The sequence below is a fragment of the Kogia breviceps genome, chromosome 1, assembly GCF_026419965.1.
Source record: "Kogia breviceps isolate mKogBre1 chromosome 1, mKogBre1 haplotype 1, whole genome shotgun sequence".
NCBI classification, from domain to species: Eukaryota; Metazoa; Chordata; class Mammalia; order Artiodactyla; family Physeteridae; genus Kogia; species Kogia breviceps.
The window spans coordinates 181321528-181345056 of record NC_081310.1 but is presented as its reverse complement, the minus strand read 5'-3'; the positions used below and the strand labels follow the sequence as shown (position 1 = coordinate 181345056).

The 23529-nt window shown below is 53.9% G+C and overlaps 1 protein-coding gene across 1 annotated transcript in view; it reads right to left on the bottom strand.

Moving 5' to 3' along the window:
- SLC9A1 (solute carrier family 9 member A1) overlaps positions 1-23529 on the bottom strand; it is a 50569-nt gene that overhangs the window by 15154 nt on the left and 11886 nt on the right. The gene's annotated exons all lie outside the window — the stretch shown is intronic.

Sequence of the window (23529 nt, the reverse complement as noted above, 5' to 3'; positions counted from 1 at the left end):
TGGCCAGGTCTCTGCTCTCTTCATCCCTGAGATCCTTGGGAAGGAAGAGGAACATCCCTCCCCATGCCCAAAGCCCTCCTGCTCTCAGGTACTGATCTAGGTGGTGCCAGTACAGCTACAATTCAAGACTCAGTACACTATCTGGCCCAGAACCTTGTCACAGCGCCAAGCACACAGGAGATACTCAAAACATGTTGGAAAAGACGCATCTCCATCCTAGGCCAGGAGACTTGAAAACAGACCTGACCAAAAGTCACCTCTTAGCTCAAAAGGCCCCCTCCCCCGTCCCGTCTTTGAGCGTCTTTCAGTAACCCTCAGCGTTCACCCGGCTGGTACACTGGGAAAGGTAGGTCAGGTTGAGTCCGAGTCTCCCTTGATCACTTGCTAAAAGGTTAAAGTCCAAACTCAGCACCACCTCCATCATCTGGGCTTGCTCATGTCTCATGCTTCCCACTCCCCACTGTCAATTTTTTTTTTTTTTTTTTGGCCACACTGTGCAGCTTGCGGGATCTTAGTTCCCTGACCAGGGATCGAACCTGGGCCCACGGCAGTGAAAGCACTGAGTCCTAACCCCTGGACTGCCAGGGAAGTCTCCCCCCAACCCCCGCCCCATTTATTCTTATGTTTCAACCTTGACAAATTCCTTGTAAATGAGCTACATCCTCTTTTGCCTGCAGAACTTTGCGTAGTCTAGTTTGCCTCTCTAGAACACCATTCCTGTACCTCTACCCCCCACCATGTGTGGCTGACACCATATCCTTGGGGAGACAGGACAGCATGTGAGTTTGGGGAAGCCAAACGCAGCCAGCTGGCCTCCACATCCCTACCCCCCACCCCTGGGAGGTGAGCACCCACGGCTGCCTCAGAAGAAGGCAGAGTCTGAAGAGACAGCCCAGGGCAGGTGGAGAACAGCTTCCACCTCCACCTAGAATGTTAGGCTTTGAAACTGCCTCACCGCCCTCTCTGCCATCATCCAATCCACAGAGCTTTCCTGGCCCCAGGAAGTGCCAGGAAGTGCACGGAGACACAGAGACAAATAAGCCACAGCCCCGGGGTGGGGGTGTGGGGGTTGGGGGTGTGTGTGTGTGTATTTGTGTGAAACAAGCCAAGAACAATAACATGAAGAATGTTCACTACTCCTAAAGGTGCATCAGGAGCCAGGCCCTGAGCAGGGAGCATGGCACATGTCACCTCTTTAGTCCTCACAACAGCCCTGTGGGATAGGTATTGTCCCCATTTTGCAGAAGAGAAAGCTGGGGCTTCGGCAAAATTCAGTAGCCTCCCCAGAGTCTAATGGAGGAGTTTGCCTCTAGCTCAGAGCATCTTACTTTCTTCAAATAAGCCACCCCCCAGAGTACCTGCGGCTGGAGCCCTGCTCCCGGAGCAGATCCTCCCAGGTGCTCCTGTGCTCGCCCTGCCTCTCAGGAAGCAGAAGGAACCCCGAAGGCGAGGGAACAGGGTGAGGGGGGGCGGGGGGCTCAGGCTGGGGAGGGAGGTCTGGGATCCACTCTGGCTCCTGGCCTGCGGGTAGGCGGCACATGACTGGAAAGCAGCTTCAGGGGGAGGGGGTAGATTCTGTCATCAGCACGGTGGAAAGCGGGCCTCAGGGCCTGTTCTGGCGTGTCCCTCTCCCAAGGCCCTGACTCCACCCTGTGGAGTCCCCACCCTGTACCCCTGAAGAGTCCCCTCAAAGCGCAGGAAGCTTGCTGACACTGAGTGAGGTGAAAGGGGGACAGCGGGGTTCCTGGTCCCCTCACAAAGGCCCAGCACTGAGGCAAGACTCCAAGATGCCAAGAAATGAGGCAAAACTTCCAAGGCTCGAACTTGTGGCAGTGGCGATGTCACCAGGATGGAATCAGGGGTGGGGCAGAGGCAGTTAGAATCAGATCCAGCGCCGTGAGAGGTGAAACAGACCCTGGAGATCATCCAAATCCTCCATTACACGGTTGGGGAAACTGAGACTCAAAGAGAAGCGGTGACCTGTCAGTGGTCACGACCAGTCCCACCACGAGAACCCATGAAGCTCCAAGTCCAGTGATCGCTCAAGCTACAAGGCCTCCTTCAGGAGCATCCAGGCCTCCCAGAGCAAGGACAGGAGAAGGTGTGGAATTCAACATCCCCGCCATGGGGCAAACCCGAGATACAGGTTGGGGCTGGCCTCCCTTTGATGTGAAGAGGCTGGGGGAGGGGAGGGGTGTTTCTCACTCTGTCCAGTGTAGATGGCAGTTGGGCAAGTGGGGGCACTGTGGGAACACACACACACACACATACATACATACTCACACACACTCTCACTCTCTCTGACACACACACTCTCTCACACGTACTGACACACACTCGCTTTCTTACACACACAGTCACCCACATTCTTGCTCTCTCTTGACACACATACTCTGACATACACACACACACTCACCCACCCTCTTCTCCTTCTTACACAGACACACGCACATACTCTCTCTCTGACACGCACACGTAAACGGAACAGGCACTGGGCTAAACTTCAGATTGATGAGGGGCTCCTGGTCCTCTGCAGCCTCTCTGCTCTCCACCATGAGAACATTTTATTTACAGCTCCTCAGACTGTCCCCATCTGCTGAGACTGGCGCGGTGGAGCAGGCAGGCGAGGCTGTCCCACATCACCCTTGGTTGCCGGGGTGACCAGACACCCCAGTCCCACTTCCCGAATCTTTCCCCTGCCCTGGCGGTCCGGGGAGACTGCCGGGAAGAGGGGCCTCCTTGGCCCACCAGTGCCGGGTCACCAGGGACCCTGGGGCACGCGATGGGCTCTGCCGCCCTAGTTCCAGGCCTGAGGACTGCTCTGGGGCTGCAACTCGGCCAGGTCCCAAGGGGTTCCTGGTGGCACAACAATTCTGTTTCTTTTTTTTTTTTTTTGCGGTATGCGGGCCTCTCACTGTCGTGGCCTCTCCCGTTGCGGAGCACAGGCTCCGGACGCACAGGCTCAGCGGCCATGGCTCACGGGCTTAGTTGCTCCGCGGCATGTGGGATCTTCCCGGACCAGGGCACGAACCCGTGTCTCCTGCATCGGCAGGCGGATTCTCAACCACTGCGCCACCAGGGAAGCTCAATTCTGTTTCTTTAACTCCCACTTCAACTGCCCCAGCAACCAGTCTCAACTACAGTAATGAAAGGTAATGCCTCCCAAGGAAAGCCTGGCACTCTGTAGTTTACGGCAGCGTGCTGACACGTCTAACTTACTTGCACCTCACCAAGCTCCGGGAAGTCACAATGACTATCCCCTCATTTTAGAGATGAGGAAACTGAGGCACAGAAAGGTGAAGCAACTTGCTCAAAGTCAAGCGGCTGGTAACTGATTCCAATCCAGGCAGTCTGGCTCCAGTCTGTGTTCTTAGCTACTCCCTACATTATCCCTGGTTTTATTCTTATTTTGTTTCTAAAGGGAGCGTCAGAACCCAGGACTGAAGAGCCCCAAAGTGGTTCCCAGGGTGCCCGAGGTATTTCTTTCCAGCAGCTCTTCTCCAGGGAAGTCGCGCCCCTGCTCCTCTTCCACTCTAGAGGCCGAGGAAAGACCTTGGGGAATCTTTCCCATCTTTTAAGCCTGCCGCCTCACTCCCCAGTTAACTCAGCCAGAAGGGGTCAGTCTTCTCCTAAACGCCTAGGGTAGGAGGAGGGAATTGCCAGATTGCTCAGCCCCTGCCTGCCTGGTCTGTATTCAGCTCCGGGCTCCACTGGGGCTGGAGGGTTCTTTGGGGTAGGAGGGGCTCTGATTGTCCTTGAGTCAGATTCCTCTCAGTTGATTGTTCCCACCATCGACGTCAGCTCTGAGGACCAGGGAGAAAGATAAACCAGACGCAGCTGGCGGCGCCTCAGTAGGTTTGCAGCCAGACGGCAGAGAAATGAATCACTCCACGTTATCATGACCTGCTGGTGCGCACTTGTCCATCACTTAGGTGTTAAGCTCCCTGAGGGTGGGAACCTTCTAGAGTCATCTGGGTCTCCAGCTGCCAGCACAGAGTAGGCATACTAACTATTTGTGAATTGAGATAAAACTGACTTTCAGATGTGAAGTGTGGGGAAAAAGGAAGCGGGCTCTGAAATTTCGAGACTAGGTGATGCTCCCAGAGGAGGGGACATCTGAATTGGGCTTTGAAGTTTACCAGAGAGGGAAGCAGGAAAAAAGGCATTCTAGGGTCTGTATTCTTTATAAAGACCCCAGCATAAGTACCCTGCACGTAGCAAATGGATGTATGGGCAATGAATGAATGAAAAACAAGGAAAGAAAAAGACAAATAGGAAGGCTTGACTTCGCCAAGCCTTTGCCACTATCCAAATATGAGTGTTGCTGAGATTAAATGAGGTGCTGTATGTAAAACACTTAGCACAATACCTGTTACATGTCTCTTTGAGTCTTGGTCCCTCCTCTGTCACTGGGGTGATGACTGACCTGGTCACCCAGTGACCAGGGTGGCTGTGTCACTGAGATCATTTATTTAGAGCTCCTGGCCCACAGGAGTCACCCAATGAGTGACAATTTTAAAAAAAATGTAAACCAACAGTGCCCATTCAGTAAGACTATATTTGATCATGATTCACTTTAAGATACAATCTCCAGCACAGAGAAGGAGAAAAACACTTACCAGACACTTAGAGTGTCTGATGCAAGGCTTTTACATATCTCCTCTCATTTCATCTCATATCCTGACCCCCATTTGACAGATGAAGAAACTGAGGCTCAGAGAGGTGAAGTGACTTGCCCAAGGCTACCTAGCTGGGAAGTGGCAGAGTCAGAATAATTAGAACCCAGGTCTCCTAATCGCCAGTTCTTTGTGCCAGGCTGTATCAGTGAAAACTAAACCTGTGAGCATCAACAGGAAGAGAATTCAAGTCTGCAATATGCCTCCCCTGCAAAACAGCCAAAAATAAATCTGTTCCAAGAACCTGGAGAAGAACTGTTCCCCATGCTGGTGGAGTCAGTCTCTCTCTGTGCCTTTTCCCATCATTCTTCCAAATGGTACCTCTATCTCTTGCCTGTTTCAATCCACATCTCAGGGAGACAGGGTCCCACCCTCTGGGAACATGGAGTCTGGGTGGGAAATTAGCTAATAAGCTAGCTGAGAACACAACAGCGTACGCTGGGCCGCCTGAGGCATGGGGAAAAGAGGACTAGGCCAGGAGGTCAAAACCTGGGTTTGAGGCCCAGCTCTTCCTTTTAGCAACCAGGAGGCTTGGGCAAATCATTACACCACAGACGGCCTCAGTTTCCTCAGGTGTAGACAAGTGAGAATCAAGGGACTGGATACAGAAGCACCTGTACATTGTGACGTGGCAGACAAACTTCAGAGATGATTGATAAAGGAGAGGTAAGGACAGAAATGCCACATGGGCCGGAGGGCAGGGGGGACAAGGAGACTCGAAAGCAATAAGCAGAGTGATGCTGTGACTGCCGGGCCCTCTTGGAGACCTGGCAGGAGAAGCTGTGATCAGGATTCCAGGTTCGTTAACCCTTAGCACTTAACCTCCCATCCCTATCAACCCCTGTCCTCCAGTTGCTAGAAGTTCCCAAATCCCATCTCTGTGCACACCGAGGGAAATCCTTCACCTTGAACTTCTACCCACCTTTCAAAACCCAGCGCAGGTGTCACCTCCTCTGGGAAGCCTTCCCTGAACCCCCAGGCTGAGTCAGGTGCTCCTGCAAACTGAGGAGTGAGAGCTCTGTAGCTGGTGTTCTAGTCGACTTGGCAGCCCAGCACACGGGGCTGGCACTAATCTTGTCAAATGGATCTGAGGTGGCTTTCCAAATATCCCGAGCCCCATGAAAATGCTCAGGATGAGTGGGTTAAGGGAATGATGGAAGTTTCCTAAAGGATGTGGAATTGAAGTTGGGTCTGGAGGGCAGGGGGCTGATGGGGGAAGAGTGAACAAATGTACAGAGAGGGCGTCTCAAAAGCCTTCCAAGGACCCTGAGGCCTCCAGCCAGTCTGGAAATGAGACTGGAAGCGAGGAAGGTGCTGGCACACAGCTGGAGGAGGCAGGCATGCAAGGACCCAAGTCAAGGGGCCCGAGCTGATGCTGCGGGACTCAGAGGGGCCCCTGACCTTCAGGCCTGGCCCTTGAGCCAGGTTCTATTCCTGCCCTGCCTTTCACTCCCACCAGACTTCTCCCTGGGTCTCAAGACCCATGTCAGCACCACCTACTCCCCCTCACCTCACCCTGAGCTGGAACAGCAACTCTAGATACCTAGTCCAGCCTCCCCAATCACCCAAGCTCTCCATAAACATTTGCTGAATGAGTTTCACTCCCGCAGATTCTCCGCACCCCCCACAGGAAAGATGCTGGATGGAGAGTCGCCATGCAGTGAGGTAGAGGATGACTCACAGAGGGGCGGGGAGGTAGAGACACGGACAGGGACAGGCTGTAAACAGCCTATGTGTGTTGACAAGATACAGAGCTCCAGCAGGCAACGGCAGGCAGCAGAGGTCTCCGCGCAGCCAGAAAGGGCAGCAGCTCAGGGTGGTGGGTAGGACCTCAGGCTCCAAAGACTCTCGTGGCTGGTTTGGGTCCCTGGCAGGGGACCATGTGATACACACTGGTTTCTTTGGATTGTTTTCAAAATGGAAATATATTACTTTGGTGGTTTAAACGAAATCATGGTCATTTAAAACTTCTTTCCAAAAGTATATAAGTTCATTAAGTCGAAGGAGAATAACCCGCCAGTGATTCTCCTTTTCCTATACCCATTCTATGACCCCCTAACCCTCGAAACAGATTGATATACAAACTTCGAAGCTTTTCTGTATCTATAAGTTTACAATATTTGTGTAAATGGTGTATGCTACACACCGTGCTGCGACTGCTTCTATGGGGCAGAGACTGCGCCAAACACTTCACTGCAGCATCTTGTTCAATTCTCTCAACAATCCTACTGCAGTAGGTACTACTATTGTCCCCATTTTAAGGTAAGTAAAGAGGTCAGAGGGGTGACAACTTACGTGCCCCAAGGTCAGAGAGCCAGGGTTACAGAGCAGTGCTTCAGACCCAGGCTGACCCCACGCCCCCAGCCCTCCACCCCTGCCCCCTACGAAGCAACTTCACTGTGTGTACGGCCTTGCCTGTGCCATCATGTATTGGATGGTCCCTCCACGATGGCATTAGGCTGAAGCCTGCTGCCTTATACTCGGAGATCCTCCACTAAGAGTTCCAGGGAGGCCTTGCCTCTGTGGCTGGCAGTGAGACTAGAGGGCCTCGGCTTCTGCTTTCTCCTGACCCTGTGGTACCACTGGTATCAGAAAAATCTAAATCACGTTCTTGTCAAAGGAGGCCTTTCTGGGCTCCCCAGATTTCAACCACAGAGTGTGGAGGAGAGGAAAGCACAGAATGCTTGAGCTGGAGAAGAACCTGGCATCAGCCTGGTTTCAAGCCACCATCCCCTTCCTTTCCTGGTGCCTCAGGTATGCCACTCCCGAGCTCGGGCTCTGCCCTCCCTGCCCGTCCCCAGCCCCAGCCCCAGCCCTGTCGTGACTCCTGCCAGACTGCTCTCAGGACTTACAGACAGCAGCAGGAGCTCCAAGCACCAGTCTGCCCCACACCTGGGGTGGGGAAGAAACAAGAGGTTCAATAATAGAGGTTCTATTTCCAGGAACCTTAGAGCCCTGGGAAAGCTGGGTTTTTCTTTTCCTTTTGGTGGGGGCAGTGTGTAGTTTGCAAAATCCAAATTGAAGAGAAAACTGAAATTGAGTATACCAGATATCTGTTGTTCTTAATGTCCCAGCTGAAAGTCACTTAGCTTAGAAGCACAACAGTTAACTAAATTCATTAGATATAACTTGAACTTGCTCACGATATCATCGTACTCAGATACAGAGAGGTGGAGTACAGGGAGGTGGCCGTAGAAAAGCAACACAAAGAGAAATTCTACCATTTCCACGACAACAGCCGTGCAGAAAGCAAGTCCTGGCGCCCCACTTTCAGCTGCCGCAGAGGAGGGAGGGGGAGCTGCAAAGAGAGAACAGGACTTAGGTGGTACTGGCTGGGTGGGGAAGAAAGGTGGTACTGGCTGGGTGGGGAAGAAGGAACAGCGCCCTGGAGAGACATCTGGGGCCCCTTCTACCCCTCCCAGCTCAACTGGCTAGAGTCTACTATGTGCTTCACAGCTTCTGGGGGTGGTGATGAAGAAGAGGCACCCCTCAACTAGGTTTTGGTGACCACTCAGAAAGGCCAGAAAGACACTGATGGAAGAAAATGACTCTCAGAGGACAGAGCTTGGAGCGAGCCTGAGAAGATGGGGAGGCTTCCAGTGGGATGGGCGTGGGGTGACCGTGAGGCTGGTGTGTCTGGGTGTGCACAGGGTGGACCTGCAGAGTGGCAAGGGCACAGGAGCTGAACTCTCATTTCCCCGCCCCCAAACCTGCTCCTCCTCCCATGGTCCCCATCTCCCCAGCATCACTCAGTTGCTCAGGCCCCAAACCCTGGAATCATCCTGACTCTTTTCTTTCTCTCACAACCCATAACCCAATCCAGTGGCAAACACCAGATTTGGCTCCACTCACTCCCTTCTGGAGCTACTGGCCTCCTTGCTTTTCCCTGGATGCAAATATGATTCCACCCCAGGGCCTTTGCATTTGTTGGCTCCTCTGCCTGAAACATTCTACACTGAATACGTGGACATGGACGGCAGATTCCCTCCCTTCTTACGGGTCCCTCCTCAGGGAGGCCTTCCTGTACCATCCTATCCGCTTACCCTGCTTTATCATTCTTAAGAGCATGTATCACTTCCTGACTGTGTTATGTGCTCACTGACGGTTCCCCTGACCCAGAATGCAAACTCTGTCAAGGCAGACTGTCCCAATCGCTGTTGCGTCCCTAGCACCTAGAGTTGTGCCTGGCACACAGTAGGCTTGCAATCAGTATTTGCTTAATGGATGATTGTCTCCTGCCTCCGTGACCTAACAAGGCTGTTGTGAGGACCACATGAGACCCAGACATGGGAGCACTGAGCAGACCAAGCGTCTGCTCACACCGTGTGGCTGGTTGGCCGTCTCCCGTCCAGATTGCTCAAGCGCAGGGACCCTGTCCTACTCACCGCCGACTCTGCAGCACTTAGCACAGAGCCTGGCACAGGGCAAGGGTAAAACTTGTTTGTTGAGTCTGCATGACTGTTTGAGGGCAGAATTCCTGTCCTAATTTAACCTAATCTCCAGTGTTTGGCACTAAGCTTGTGTGCACTAAACACTCGCTGAACTGGCCTGAGCCTGAAGGAAGGGCTGGGGTTAGGCAGACACGGGGAAGGCCTTCCAGGCAAAGCCCCAGGGTCCGGAAAGGCAGGACAGGCTGAACGAGTGTGGTGTAGGCAGAGGACTTCTACTGGGAGTAAATGACAGTGCAGGCTGAAGAGGAAACCATTACTCAGATGGTCATAAAGCAGCCTTTCCTCTGGTCCTCACTAAAACCCAAGGCAGTGGACAACAGATGAGGAAACAGAAGTTCAGAGAGATCCAGACATGCACCCAAGATCACAGGTAACAGCAGAGCCAGGTCACAAAGCTGAGACCACTGACCCAGTCCAGTGCTCACCCAGGGCCAGACTGTGGAAGGCCTTAAGTAGCCTGGAGAGAGAATTCTGGGTCAACTTGGTGAACCAGGCAGAGCTGCTGGAGGGCTCTGACAGAGGTGGCGAAAAGGTCCTGCCTGCAAGCACCTTGGGGAGGGAGTCGGGGAGATGGTGCTGCCCCCAGGCTCAGCACCCTGGGGTGGAGCAGAGCTCTCCAACTGCCTAGCCATCAAGTCTGGGATCCCGGGGCAGCCAGCACTGCTTCCTGTAGATTCCGGCAGGTGAACAAGCCCAGCCCCCATCTCACCTCCAGATGCCTGCAGAGACCAGGAAGCAACATTGGGAGAGGAAAAGGGCCTGAGCCAAGCCCAGGGTGGGGATCAGGAGGTCCGGATTCCAGTCTAGATCCTGCCACCACCTCACTAGGTGCTTTGAACAAGCCCTTGCCTTTCTCTGGCCTAAGTTTCCCCATCCTCAGAGGCATATTGAGAGCCTTTCCAGCTCTGACATCTGACTGATGAGCCCTGCTCATGGACAAAGCTGGGGCTCTGGAATACCGTCTCTGTCCATGCCAACAAGCATGATGTCTGGGCCCAGAACAGTCTTCATGCGGAGCAAGACTGCACAAGCAGCATGGGGCAGTGTACAGAGTCCTGGTCTGCCAACAAGAGAGTTGGCTTCTGTTCTAAACTTGAACTTCTCTGTGATCTCTGGCAAATCATGGTACTTCCCTGAACCCCACTTCCTTCCTCTCTAGCTTGGGGATAAAGCAATACTGTGGCACAGGGTGGCTGTGAGAAAGAGGAGGGAATGGAGGTAAAAAGACTGAGAGGAAAATAAAACAAACACCCAGAGAGCTGTGGCAATCACCGTGACGACTCCGCTTTCAAGGAAGACGCGGAGGGAGAAGGACACATCTTGGAGGGAGGGGTGGGATGGCAAGGGGCCTCTCTGCTCCTGGGGAGCAGGGCATGTCTGCCCTCCAGGGCTCAGCCTATCGTGTGGCCCAGCGTGGCTGCCACCTGGCTTGGGTTCCACAAGAGCACAGCAGGAATATGGTGACACCAGAGGTGCTGGGCCCTCCGCGGGAGTAGAGACTCACTCTAAAGCCTCGGCCCAGCCAGGCTTCCAGGCCCTAGTGAGAGGAGGAAACCCCGGTCAGGCGGCAGTCTGCACTAGAGGCAGCTTCTCTTGGGGGCCCGGCAGCCAGCTCTCTGGGGGACTGAGGCAGAGGGACTGGTCCCGGGCTTGTAGGAGGGCTGGGCCAGGGGAGGCAGTCCAGGTGCAGGCTGGGAAGGGAGACACTGAAAAAACACACCGGGGTGTCGCCTCAGAATTCTGTCCCAAGTTTCAACTCAAACTCAGTTACCAGAGGAGGCAGGGAGGCTGGTCTTGAGAACCCAGCAGCCTGGTTTCCTGGCTCTGCCATCTACTAGCAGGCGCTCAACCACTGAGTCTCCACGTCTTCATCTGAAAAGTGGGGCTCATAATCATTTCTATGTCAAAAGGCTGTCCTAAGGGTCCGAGGAGATGATGTATCTGGAGCAAAGGGCTGCCAAAGAAAGTGCTCAGCAAAGGGCCTGGTCCCATTGCTGTCTCACCAATCCCAGGCCAGAGAGGGCCCGCTGGCATCAGAGCACGGCTGCCAGAGAAGCAGCTGTCAGGAGACCAGGGCACCTTCTGAGGCAGCCCCTCCGAAGCAGAGCTTGGTGCCCTGTCCCTGTCATCACTGGTTCCAGGCTGAGTCTGGCTGACAGGAGTTTCTAGAGGTGCTGAGAGAAGACAGAGAGGACGCTGAAGAGAGGCGGAAGCCCCACTGAACCTGCTTCTCGTCCCCTGTAAAACTTTCTCCCAGGGTACCTAAGTACAGATCTTGAGAGCTGTGGATGCGGCTGGGGCCCTGAGGATGCAGGTTCCCTGAAACCTCGGCAGCAGAGTCCCTGCAGTTAAGCTGCTGGAGCTTCCCTCTAAGCAGGTGCCCGAGGCATCCATCTCGGGTCTGCCCTGAAAGTCTGCACACACTTCTCCTGAAAACAGCCCAGTTGGCCGAGCGCGCCGCGAAGTGTTGGGGTGGGCGGCGGGACACAGAGGGAGCATTGGCGGGCCTCTCCCCGCCTCCTCTCCCTGTCCACTGGGGACAGTTTGCCACCTCAGGCCTCTGGGAGCCAGGAGATATGCGGAGTGGATGGGAGAGCTGAGCATGCTCAGAGGAGGCTGCCCTTTAGAGGACACTGCAGAGATGAGGACACAGCCGGCTGCAGGCCTTGGTCCTGGTGCCAGGAAGGCCTGGGGCTCCAGAAACATCAAAGGGAAGTTGGGCCTCTCCTGGCGAAGAAGATGGGCAGCAAAAAGCCACAGGAGGTTAGGAGAGGCAGGGCCTCCCCAGACCATTTCAATCTGACCCCTCCATTGCACAGATGCAAAGAATGAAGCCCAGAGACAGGCAGGGACTTGGCCAAGGTCACACTGCAAAGTGGTGGCAGAGCCAGGATTCACACCCAGGACTCAATATTCCAGAGCCAGTCCTCACTTGGAACAACACAATACCACGCCTCACACTACTCCCACCTTTTTTCAAAGAACCACCTTTTTTCTAGCACTTCACTGTGATGTTTTGTACACATTAACTACATGGTTCTCCTGAAAGTTCTCTGATACAGGTATTGTCATCCTCATTCTGCAGCTAAGAAAACGGAGGCAGAGAGAGGTGAAGGGACTTAACCCAGGCCCTACAGCTGGTCTTTTTGACTCCAGTGCCACGGCTCAGCTAGGCTGCCTCCATCTCTGAGCCCTGGCTTTCTGTCCTGCTGGCTGGGGGCAGAAGCCTCAGTTGACTCCCAGCTCTGTCACTCCCTTGCTGTGTGACCTTGGAGGTAAGCCACCCACCCAGTCGAAACCTCTGATTCCCTCTAGGTAACCCCTAGCAGTACCCACGTGCCCTGGTTCTGCATGTGCTTTGCTTGCAGGAGAACCAGGAGCTATCTGGTACCCTGGTGAAGAAGAATGGAACTCTTGCAGAGGCACCTCCCAGGCCTGGGTCGGGCCTGTGCGCACTGACTCAAGGGGGCACGGCATAGCCCTCCAGCTGCCCACCAGCATAGGAAGGGAGAATCACACCAAGCCCTGTGCTTTCTCATTTTGCCTTAGTAACGCCACGAGATAGGCAGCGTTTCCATTTTCTGAGGAGAAACTGAGGCTCAGAGCCTAAAGAACTTGCCCAGATGGCACACAGCAAGCAACACAACTTGCTTGCTGTATTTGATCCCAGGACACCTGATCCCCGAAGACAAGCTCTGCCCTCAAGCCAGGCTGCTCAGTAGGAAACGACCTGTAACAGCTTCCTACTCTCTGTCACTCTCTTCCTCAGGGCACAGGTTCCAGAGTCCCGCTCAGATTGTGCAGGGAGAGCCTGGCTGGAGGCTGGGAGCCCATCAGTGAAGAGCCAGGCATGGAGGGGCCAGGTCCCAGGCAGGCTGAGAGGCTGCCCACCTGCCTACTTGCCTGCCACCAGCCCGCCCCATAGAAGGCAGTGCCCTGTGCCCAGGAAGGAGTAAAGAAAGTCTCCATGAACACCTGCTTCCCCCTGGGCAGGGACCATCGTATGATCCTTCACATGGTACAGAAGTGGGGATACCTGTGGCAGCAGAAGCTGGGAAAGTAGCCCCTGCAGGGCAGGACACGGAGGGCCTGGAACTCCGGCTGGAGCCCCGATTCTAATCAGCTAGCTCAGTGGCCCAGCTTCCGCTTGAGATGGGCATGTTAATGACGACAGCCTCACTGAGGGCTCCTTAGCCCTCACAACTACCCAGTGAGGGAGGCCCTATCATACCCACATCACAGATGAGGAACCTGAGGCTCAGAGAGGCTAGGTTACTTGCCCAAGGCCTCCTAGCCGGTTAAGTGGCAGGGCCAAACAGGACGCCAGCCCAGGAAGCTGACTCCAGAGCTGACAGGTGCTCATCCTCCAGGGCGTTTCTCAGCCAGGTTCCTCATCTGAGCCACAGAGAAAATGATCTGGATACCATTTTCTCAATTCTCTGAAGGATGGACCTCACTAGAACTGTCTCAGAGTGTTCAAAGGACCTCAGTATGGAATAACTATTGTTGTTATCAGTGGAAAGGAAAGAACACTGTCCCTGAATGCCAGTCCCCACAATGTCCTAACTGTGGGCCTCGGGTTTGCTCCCCTGTGAGCGGAGGGGACCAGGGAACCTCAAATGGGTCTTTCACTCTGGCTTCCCAGGATTCACGGTCACTCAGTTCTTCCACTCTCTGGTGCGTGTGAGCCTGGGTAAGCTAGTTAACCTCTCCAGACTACAGGGTCCTCATTTATAAGTGGGGACACTTCCACCCACCTCCCAGGGTCAGGCGAGCCCCACTGCGTTGATGAAGGCAAAGGGCCTGTGAGGTAAGGCTCAAGCACCAGGTGGGGGTGCCTCCTATTCTTTGAGCAGGACTCCTGCGAAGTCACCATTCACTGACTCTAGAACACGTGTCACTCTACAACCTCACCCTGAAAGCAGATACCAGGGCTCAGAGCCCCTCCCCAAGCCCCACCCTGGACCAACACGGCACTCCCAGGCGGGGCCTTGCCAGCTCCCTGATATCACTGCCCTGGTGCTTTCATAATGAGCTGCGGCTCCTAGACGGATGGGAGCCAGAGCACAGGAGCCATTTCCGCCGCTGTGTGCCTGGCACCACATGCGGTGGCTAAACACCGAGGAAAGTGGGGCCCTCCTGGGCTGGTACGCTACCGTGCAAAACTTATCATGCCAAATTCTTCCCGGGAAGGGGCAGGGTAGTGAGGCAAAGGGCCAGCCCATGCTGGTCAGGGTTTTGTTTCCAGATTCTTGACCTCAGCCTAGGCTGTAATCTCATAGGCCTGGAAGACGCCCCTCTACCCTCTCGCAGAAGCTGAGGGTGAAGCCTCAGGAGACCTGAACACTGAGCTGGAAGCTGTCTGAGCGACTACTCAGATCCAGGCCTTTGTCTACCTGAGGACAGGGGCAGCGGTGCTAACTTGGTTTCTTAGGAGGAGGAAGTGAGCTCCATGGGGCTGGGGAACCCACACAGCCCCAGGTTTGGGGGTCCTAGACCAGCGCTGCATCTCCTATCCATCCAAGTCCCTGCTCCTCTGCCCCACCCCCCTGCTTCTCTGCTTTCTTGGACCAGGGGAGGGTGGGGACAGATCAGTGCCTGGAAGTTCTAGTCCCCAGTGGCCTCAGTCAGGAACCAGGGGGAGAGCACCCTTCCTCCCTAGCAGGGAGTCCCCACAGAGAGGAGGTGGACCGGTTAGAGCCAAGCTCTGGTCCCGAGAGAGTGGGAACGGTGGGGAGGGGGGCGGCGGCGGCAGGCCGGGGTGAAGTGGGGTGCCCCGTGAAGCTGTAGCTCCTACGCCTCCCTTGGTGCAGGTCTGGCTCCGTCACTCACTGGCTCTGTGACCTTCCGCAGGCCACTGTTTCCTCACGTTTAAGACGGTGGGCTGAGTTAGCTTCTCAGAGGCCTCCTCGAGCTCTGACAGGCCCTGATTTTACATAATAACCAGCTCACATGCATCACTTTCCATTTTGCTTTGTACTTCCACATACCTCGTCTCACTCAAACCTCATGGCATGCTTCAGAGGCAAGTATGGGTTCTCCTAGGTTAAAGATGAAAAAACCGAAGCTCAGGGCATTTAAGCCCAAGAACACATCCAGATAGGGCACAACAGAGCCAGAACGTGCACCCTGGGCTCCACATTGAGGAAGGCTGAAGGCAGTCCAGCCAGGCCAAGGTGAAAGGCCCGAGAGACCGGTTCAGGAGCTCACTTAGCCTGTCTCTCTCAAAGCTGCTCCACTGACTCAGAGAAGGGGACTCTTTTAAAAGATCAGATTTAATGACAAAAGTAAGTTGCAAAAGATTACGGACAGCATGATGATTATTGTGAAACTGTTTTTATTAAAAATAACTTCACACAACTGTAGGGAAAAGTCCAGGCAGACACACTGAACTGTGAAGACTGATCAGCTCTGAGGAGCAGCTGGGGTGAAAGGTATGATTTGCATTTTTTTTCTTTAAATACTTATGTAGTGTTTGTTGGTTGTTTTGTTTGTTCCTTTTTACAAACGACAACAACAAAAATCTGGGGGAAATTTTCTGGGCAGCAGCTCTAAGTCAAAACTCAGCATTAAACATGTTACTGTAATTGATTATCTCACTTACTTTTCACAAAAACCCTATGGAAGATGAGAATATTCATAGCAGCTTTATTCATAATTGTCAAAAAAGGGAACCAACCCAAATGCCCACCAACAGGAGAATGAACCAACTGTGGCTTACTCACACGAGGCGATGCCGCCAAGCTATGGAAAGAACAAACCTCGGGGACATGCAAAGATAAAAGGAAACCTCCCAGAAATGCTGAGCAAAAAAAGCCAGACACAAGAGTACCTGTGTCTGACTGCAGGTATATGGCGTTGAACAACAGGTACAACCAAGTGACAATGACAGAAGACAAAATGGTGGTTCCCACAGGGGAGAGTGGGGGTACAGACTGGGAAGGGCAGAGGGGACTTTCGGGGGGGGGGTATACAGATGCACTTTATCTCCATCTGGACGTGAACATTTGTAAATAATCAGCGAGCCATACGTACACTTTAAGATCAGCATACTCTACTGCGTGTATGTATGTTATTCCTTGATTAAATGAACAGAGGGAAAAAGGTTTAAAAAAAACATGCAGGTGAGGGACTTCCCTGGTGGCACAGTGGTTAAGAATCCGCCTGCCAATGCAGGGGACATAGGTTTGATCCCTGGTTCGGGAAGATCCCACATGCCGCACAGCAACTAAGCCCGTGCACCACAACTACTGAGCCTGCGCTCTAGAGCCAGTGAGCCACAACTACTGAAGCCCATGAGCCTAGAGCCCGTGCTCCACAACAAGAGAAGCCACTGCAATAAGAAGCCCGTGCGCTGCAATGAAGAGTAGCCCCCGCTCGCCACAACTAGAGAAACCCTGCGCACAGCAAGGAAGACCTAACGCGGCCAATAAATAAATAAATAAATAAAAGAAAATTTTAAACAACAACAACATGCAGGCGAGAATTATTTCCAGATAAAAATGATGCTGATAGGTCAGGTACTCAGCCCAAGGTTATACAGCTGGCAGGTAGTAGAGCTGGGATTCAAAGCCAGGTTTGTTAGTTTCTGAAGACCTTAAGCCGCCAGGTTACACTGACCCCTGACTGCCCCGAAGGATGCCCTGAATCTCCCAATGGGTCCCTGTGTCACTGCAAAGGCAGCCTTGCCCCGGGGTTCAAGACCGTCTACGACCATCTGGCTCTTCACTGTTATCACTGTGGTTCAGTCACCTGCTCACACCAAGTGGATGGAATCTGGCTCCCCGGAAGGCTCGGCACACTGAGGGCTGCGGTTTAACCGAGGCCAAAAAGGAGCAGAGGCCACACCCACAGCTAAAGTCTTGGGCCCACTGGGAGCTGGGATGCGAGGAGTGCTCTGTGCCAGGAGAGGGTGCCTGGTACACACCCACTTACCGTAATAGGCCCTGGCCCACAGTGATGGAATTTCAGATGTGTAAGGATAGCTAAGCAGCAGTGCTGGGCCTGGGCTTGGCTCTGATACCCAGCCCAGCGCTCCAGCCGTGAGGCTTCACTGCCTCACATTCTCCCATTAGGACCCCAGCTCCTGTTGACCCAGAAAAGCCGGACCCTGCCAGTCAATCTCACCCTTCTTCCCCACAAGGGACCAGGAACACAGGAGCTCTGTGGAACTTGGCTTCCCCAGAGCCACCACATTCTGCTTTAAATTTCCAGCCTGCCCAGGCTCCCCCTCCCCCTGCCCCTCCCCCTCCAAAGGCAGCCACCTCCTGCTGCTTGGCATGGATCTCCCTCTCCCACTACATCCTCTCCACTCTCTCCCCAACTCCTACACAATCCTTGTCCCAAATCATTTCCTGCAGCTTCCCATCTGATCAGTTTCTTAGGAAGCATAATTATCCAGGGAGGGAGGAGGTGGAAAATTCCCAGAGCCAAGAACACTGGGGAAAAGTTCATCCAGTTCATTCTCCACCTGCCAGGAGAGCCTCTGTCCTAAACACAAGCCAGTCAGTCATGGTCACACCTCCCTCCTAAACCTCTGCAGTTCCCGCCACTACACTACAGTCCTCGCTGCTCTGCAGTGAATCAGAAGCCTTTCTGATCTGGTCCAACTTCAGTGCGGGCCTCATCACCACTACATTCTAAGTGATGGCGCCAGAACTGAGACCGTCTGCCACCAGGGCCCACGCTGCATTGTGCCGCCTCCCTGTGTCACTTCATCCTGCCTTGTATTTAAGCTGTTTACAAGTCTATCTCCCACACAGCCCTGCCATTGCGTAGTAGGTGCTCAGAGGCAAGCTGAGGAGAAGGTGGGATGCCCAGGGCCAGCCGCCTCACGCCTGCAGAAGGGCCAGAGGACTGTTCCAGAGGAACAGTGCAGGATGGAAGGAGGGAAGGGCCACTCACTCCATCACAGAAGAGCTCTGGACCAGGAGCTGAAGACCTGCACTAGCCCAGCTCTGCCACCGCCTCCGTGGCCTGTGGGCAAGCCATTTCCTCTCTGGCCTTCTGCTTCCTCCTCTGCGAGATGAGGAGGCCTCGCCACTGCTCGGTGCTCTGCACGGCACTGTCACCGAACCTCCCCAACTCTGCCTGTCAGTCACCACACAGCTGCCAGGACAGGAGCCAGGATTCGAGTCCAGGCCTTTTAACCCCCAACGCCCTTATCTTTTTCCATTACACCTCCTGGACTCCTAACTCCGTCTCTAGCATCCCTCCCAACAATCAAGTCCAATTCTCTGATTCCAGGCCTGCCCTTTCTGGGCCTGATAACTCCCCAGGCCACGTGGGACCGTAAGGTTCAGGCGGTAAGAGGCATGTCGGGGCCCTGGCGCTCGGTGGCGCCACGCCTCTCCCATGACAGGTCTGGTGACATCCTGCCTACAGGTGCTGGGGCTGGGCAGGGGAGGGGGCAGGAGTCCAGCAGAGCCTGGCACCTCACACAGCCCCTCCCCTCACCACGTGCGCTCACCCCCTCCTGCTCTGCACACACCCACCCCCCCGGCTCCACTCCTCTCTGGGCACGGCTCTCCATCCCGCTCCTGGCCTGGCCAGAGATGCCTGCTGGGAAGCTTTGTTCTTGTTGTTCTCACAGACCTGGCTGAGTAGTCCTGGGCCAGGGTCCTGCTTTGCTTGGCTCACCGTGGCCAGCACAAAGCCAGAGCCGACCCTGGGAGCCATCTCTTGCCCCCTAGGCTGCTCTGCACAGCCCTCCCCAGGTCAGTGGCACTGCACGCACATAGAATCCAATCCGATGCCTAACCCAAGGCCCACGGGCCAAGCAGGGTCTGGCCTCCGCCTTCCTCTCTGTCCTCACACCTCGCCTCCCTCTTATTCCACCCCAGCTTCCGCAAAGAGGCTCTCTGCAGGGGCCCTGATCTTTGAAAGGTGGACGCCTTCTTGTCATTGGCTCAGCTCAAAAGCCAGCTCCTTAGAGAGGTCTTTGCTGACCATCCAAAGTAGCACATCTTTCTCATATTTATTTTCTTCCGGACACTTATCACTGCCTGATGTATCCACTGTGCAACACCCCACACTGGCCTGTGAGACCCCTGACATCGGGAGCCTCCTCATCTGGCTCCCAGCTGTGTCCTCAGCACCGAGAAGACTGTCTGACGTGGGCCGGGGCGGGGGTTGGTGAGGCGGGTGCTACATATTAGACTAGGTGGCCAGGGAGGCCTCTCTGAAGAGACGGCATCCGACCCAGAGCATGAAAAAGGCAGCCAGCCGGTGGCCATCTCCAGGCAGTCTTCCAGGTTGGGGAAAGCAAGCGCTGCGGTCCTACGGAAGGGGAAGTGGTCTGGCAAGACCTGGTGTGTTTGAGGAACCCAAGAAGGTTGGTGTGAGTGGTGGGGAAAGAGCAGCAGGGAGTGAAGGAGAGAGAGGAATAGGCCACACCTCTCCTGGATTTTATCCCAAGTTCATCAGGAAGCAACTGAAAGGTTTTAGCAGGGGAACACCACATTGTGAGCCACGGTTCTAAACGACCCCACTGGCTGCTCTGTGGAGAGCTGATTACAGGCAGAGGGGAGTGGGGCCAGGAGGCCACTGGAGTCATCCGGGTTAGAGATGCTTGTGGCTTAGATAGGGAGAGCAGAAGTGGAAATGGAGGGAAGGGGAAAGCGTTCGACCCGTGGAGCCATCTGTCCACCGGCCTGAGAGGCCTGGCCAACTCTATATCCCTCTAGCTGGAGTTCTAGGCACCTGGGAATCCAGCCCAGCCCACCTACCCAATCTCATTTCTCAATGAACCCCAGCCCAGACTTCCCCCCAGCTGGCTGGGCCTCCTCTCAGCTGCCCAGTCACACCTGCAGCAAGTGCTGCAACCCTCACTTGACCTGCCACCTGCCCTCCCCTTATGAGGGTCTAGTGAAGGCACCTGCGCAAAGGCCCCTGCTCCCTGCTCTTTCCAGCCACATTCTGCCCTCTCTGAAGTCCTCCTGGGCTTTGAGGCAGTAGCACAGCAATCATCAAGCACTTACTTATTCCCTCTTCCACTTTTCCGAGGTAGCTGTAAGCTGGATAAAGGTAAATACCATGACTCGCACCCTTCGGGGCTGTCGTGACACTCGGACAGTGATGCGCTGTGTGGAGCCCTCAGTACAAGGCCAGGCACCCGGTAGGTCTCACTCAATGGTAGCTTCCTCCTTATCACCTGCTTATGAGGACACCCATCCCTGGTGCTCACTGTCCCACAGGGAAGCTCAGCTTCTCTGCCCAGCCAGGAACGTGGGTTAAGTACGTTTGGGGGTGAGTGAGGTGGAGGGAATGCAGAATGTCCCAATGGGTTTCAAAAGCAAAAGTCAATGGCTCTGCATTATCTACGCTCTGCATTATCCACATCTCATCTTTCTCCAGCTCCTCCCTCCCTGTGAAATGAGCAAACTCCTGCTTAACCTTCAAGCTCTGGCAAGCCTTCCCGATCCGCCCCCAACCCAACTCCTCCCGTGCACCCACAGTCCTGTGGGCCCCTCCTGTGGCACTTCACAGCACATGGCAAGTGCCAGTTTCCATGTCAGCCGCTCCCATGAGGCTGGGACTATATTTATCCGTCTTTCCATCTTCAGCACAGCATTTATCACGCACAAATCAGTGTTTACTGAGTGTGTGTCTCCCCCTCTTCCAACTGAAGGCCAAACTCAGACACTTCAGCTCACAGTCTCATTTTATGCCCACCCCATTCCTGGTGACATTCAGCCCTACCCCAATGTCCTCCGGCCCCCTTACCTAAAACCATCCTCCACTGCTAGACTTCACTCTCATCTCCTCTTCCTTTATTTTATTTTTTTTATCTTTTATTTTTTAATTTTCTTTTGGCTGCGCTGCGTGGCTTGTGAGATCTTAGTTCCCCAACCAGGGATTGAACCCACACCCTTGGCAGTGAGAGCGTGGAGTTCCAACCACTGGGCTGCCAGGGGATTCCCTCCTTTTCCTTTAATGTTACAGGACAGTGGTGACTCCCATTTCTGAGCACTTATGATGTGCTTGGGGCTTTACAGACATTACCGCATTTGATTGGGAAGACTGAGGCTCACAGAGTGGGGTGGTTATGAAGTGGCAGAATCTTCTGCCCTTAACGCTGGCACAGATCACCTGGCACCTCATCACACCTGGGCCTATTTAAAAAATCATCATCTGGGGGCTTCCCTGGTGGCGCAGTGGTTAAGAACCCGCCTCCCAGTGCAGGGGACACAGGCTCGAGCCCTGGTCCGGGAAGATCCCACATGCCGCGGAGCAACTAAGCCCGTGCGCCACAACTACTGAGCCTGTGCTCTAGAGCCCATGAGCCACAACTACTGAGCCCACATGCCACAACTACTGAAGCTAGCACGCCTAGAGCCCGTGCTCCGCAAGGAGAAGCCACCGCAATGAGAAGCCCGCGCACCACCACGAAGAGTAGCCCCCGCTCGCCGCAACTAGAGAAAGCCCGCACACAGCAACAAAGACCCAATGCAGCCAAAAATAAAAAAATAAATAAATAAATTTATTAAAAAACCATCATCTGTTCTGCAAAATTTAGTGCTTTTATAGCTACACATCAAATTGTCATACAAAATCGTGCTCATTAAATGTTTCAAGTGAAAAGTCTTGCTACTCCAGCTAGGTGGTGAAAGGACTGTTATGTAGGAGAAACAGCATAGGACTTGGAGTGGGAAGCCCTGGGTCTGGTTTCAGCTGTGCCATAGTCAGGCTATGTGACCCTAGGCAAGTCACCTAAGCTCTCTGGGCCTCAGTTTCCTCATTTGTAGAAAGGAGAAGGACAGTATCCCCCCAGAAGGTTTCCTGATGCATGCCGGAAAGTGCTCTACCCACTTCATTAAAATAATAAATTTTGGGACTCCCCTGGTGGCGCAGTGGTTAAGAATCCTCCTGCCAATGCAGGGGACACGGGTTCGATCCCTGGTCCGGGAAGATCCCACATGCCACGGAGCAACCAAGCCCGTGTGCCACAACTACTGAAGCCCGCGCGCCTAGAGCCCATGCTCCACAACAAGAGAAGCCACCACAGTGAGAAGCCCACGCACCGCAGCGAAGAGTAGCCCCCACTCGCCGCAACTAGAGAAAAGCCCACACGCAGCAACAAAGACCCAACGCAGCCAAAACTAAATAAATAAAATAAATTTATTTTTAAAAATAATAATAATAAATTTTATTTACCCGGAGCCACCTGACCCCTGTGTTTAGCAGAGCACTGGATGCCCAGCAGGGCATCAGTAAGTCCTGCTGAGTGATTTTTCAGTTGCTGGGAGATTCAGGAGTCACAGAAAACAAGCTAGTATTTCTCCTCCTCCTGATCCTAGAAGGACTCCTAAGTGCCACCATTTATCGTATGTTCAGAATGTGTCAAACCTGTGCCATGTATCTTACAAGGGTCCTCCCAACATTCCTGCCAGGTGTTACCCCATGTTGGGGATGATCAAAATGAGACGCAAACAGGGTAAAGTGACTTGCCCATAGTCAAGGTGCTACAGTGGTAGAGCTTAGATTTGAACCCAGGTCTGTCAAGTTGCAAAGCCTGTGTTCCTAACCACCATGTTTCCAAAGGAAACTGCTCTGGGACACTCCTCTGCAATCCAAAGGTCCTGCCCCAAGTAGAAGCTTCTGGCTGTGCCCAGTGAGCCATTTCACTCGAGCATCTCATCTAAATCCTACCTATTCTTTAAGGCCTAGTTCACCAGTCACCTCCATAAAGCCTCCCTGATCCTCCCGGGTGGGAAGGTCTTTCTGCCTCCTCTAAACCCTCAAAAAATTCCATCTGCACCCCGACTCGCACCCACTTTCTACTGCCTGACTCTCCTGCAACTATACTGAATTTCTCAGACCAGTCCCTGAGCTCCTTGAGAGAAGCAGTTCTTGGGCATCTTTGTTTGTTCCACCAGCCAGGCAGGCCCAGAAGGGTGTGGTAGGGTGCCAGCTCCCCTCCCCCACTGAGCTGTAATCTGAGTCTTGGGCTGGGCTCAGTGAGGTGAGCTGGCCCTGCCTCCACACTGGCATCCTGCCTACCTGGTATGGCATCCAGATTCCTGTGGGCCCTGGCCCCAGGAGATAAGATCTCATTCCCTGCTTTGAGGGCAAAGATGCTATAAAAAGCAGAGCACCCAGGCTCAATATTGGCTTGTGAAGGAGTACAAAAGCCTGAAGAATTTGATGGGTGAGGGCAGAAGCTTCTGGGTCCCAAGGCTTGCACTTGGTTCTCCTGCAAGGACCTGTATGACCAAAGCCAAATGGCTTCTCGGCCAGGAACAGCTCTTCTGATGGATAGTCCAGCACGAAGCTTCCCTTCCTTAGGCTTTTAGGGCCCACTAGAGAGATGCCAATGCTTAGATACCGACATCAAGGCCAAAGACCACAGCCCCTCCTCTTGGTCCAGCTCTTACTGCCTAGAGACCCCTGAGTTAGTTAAC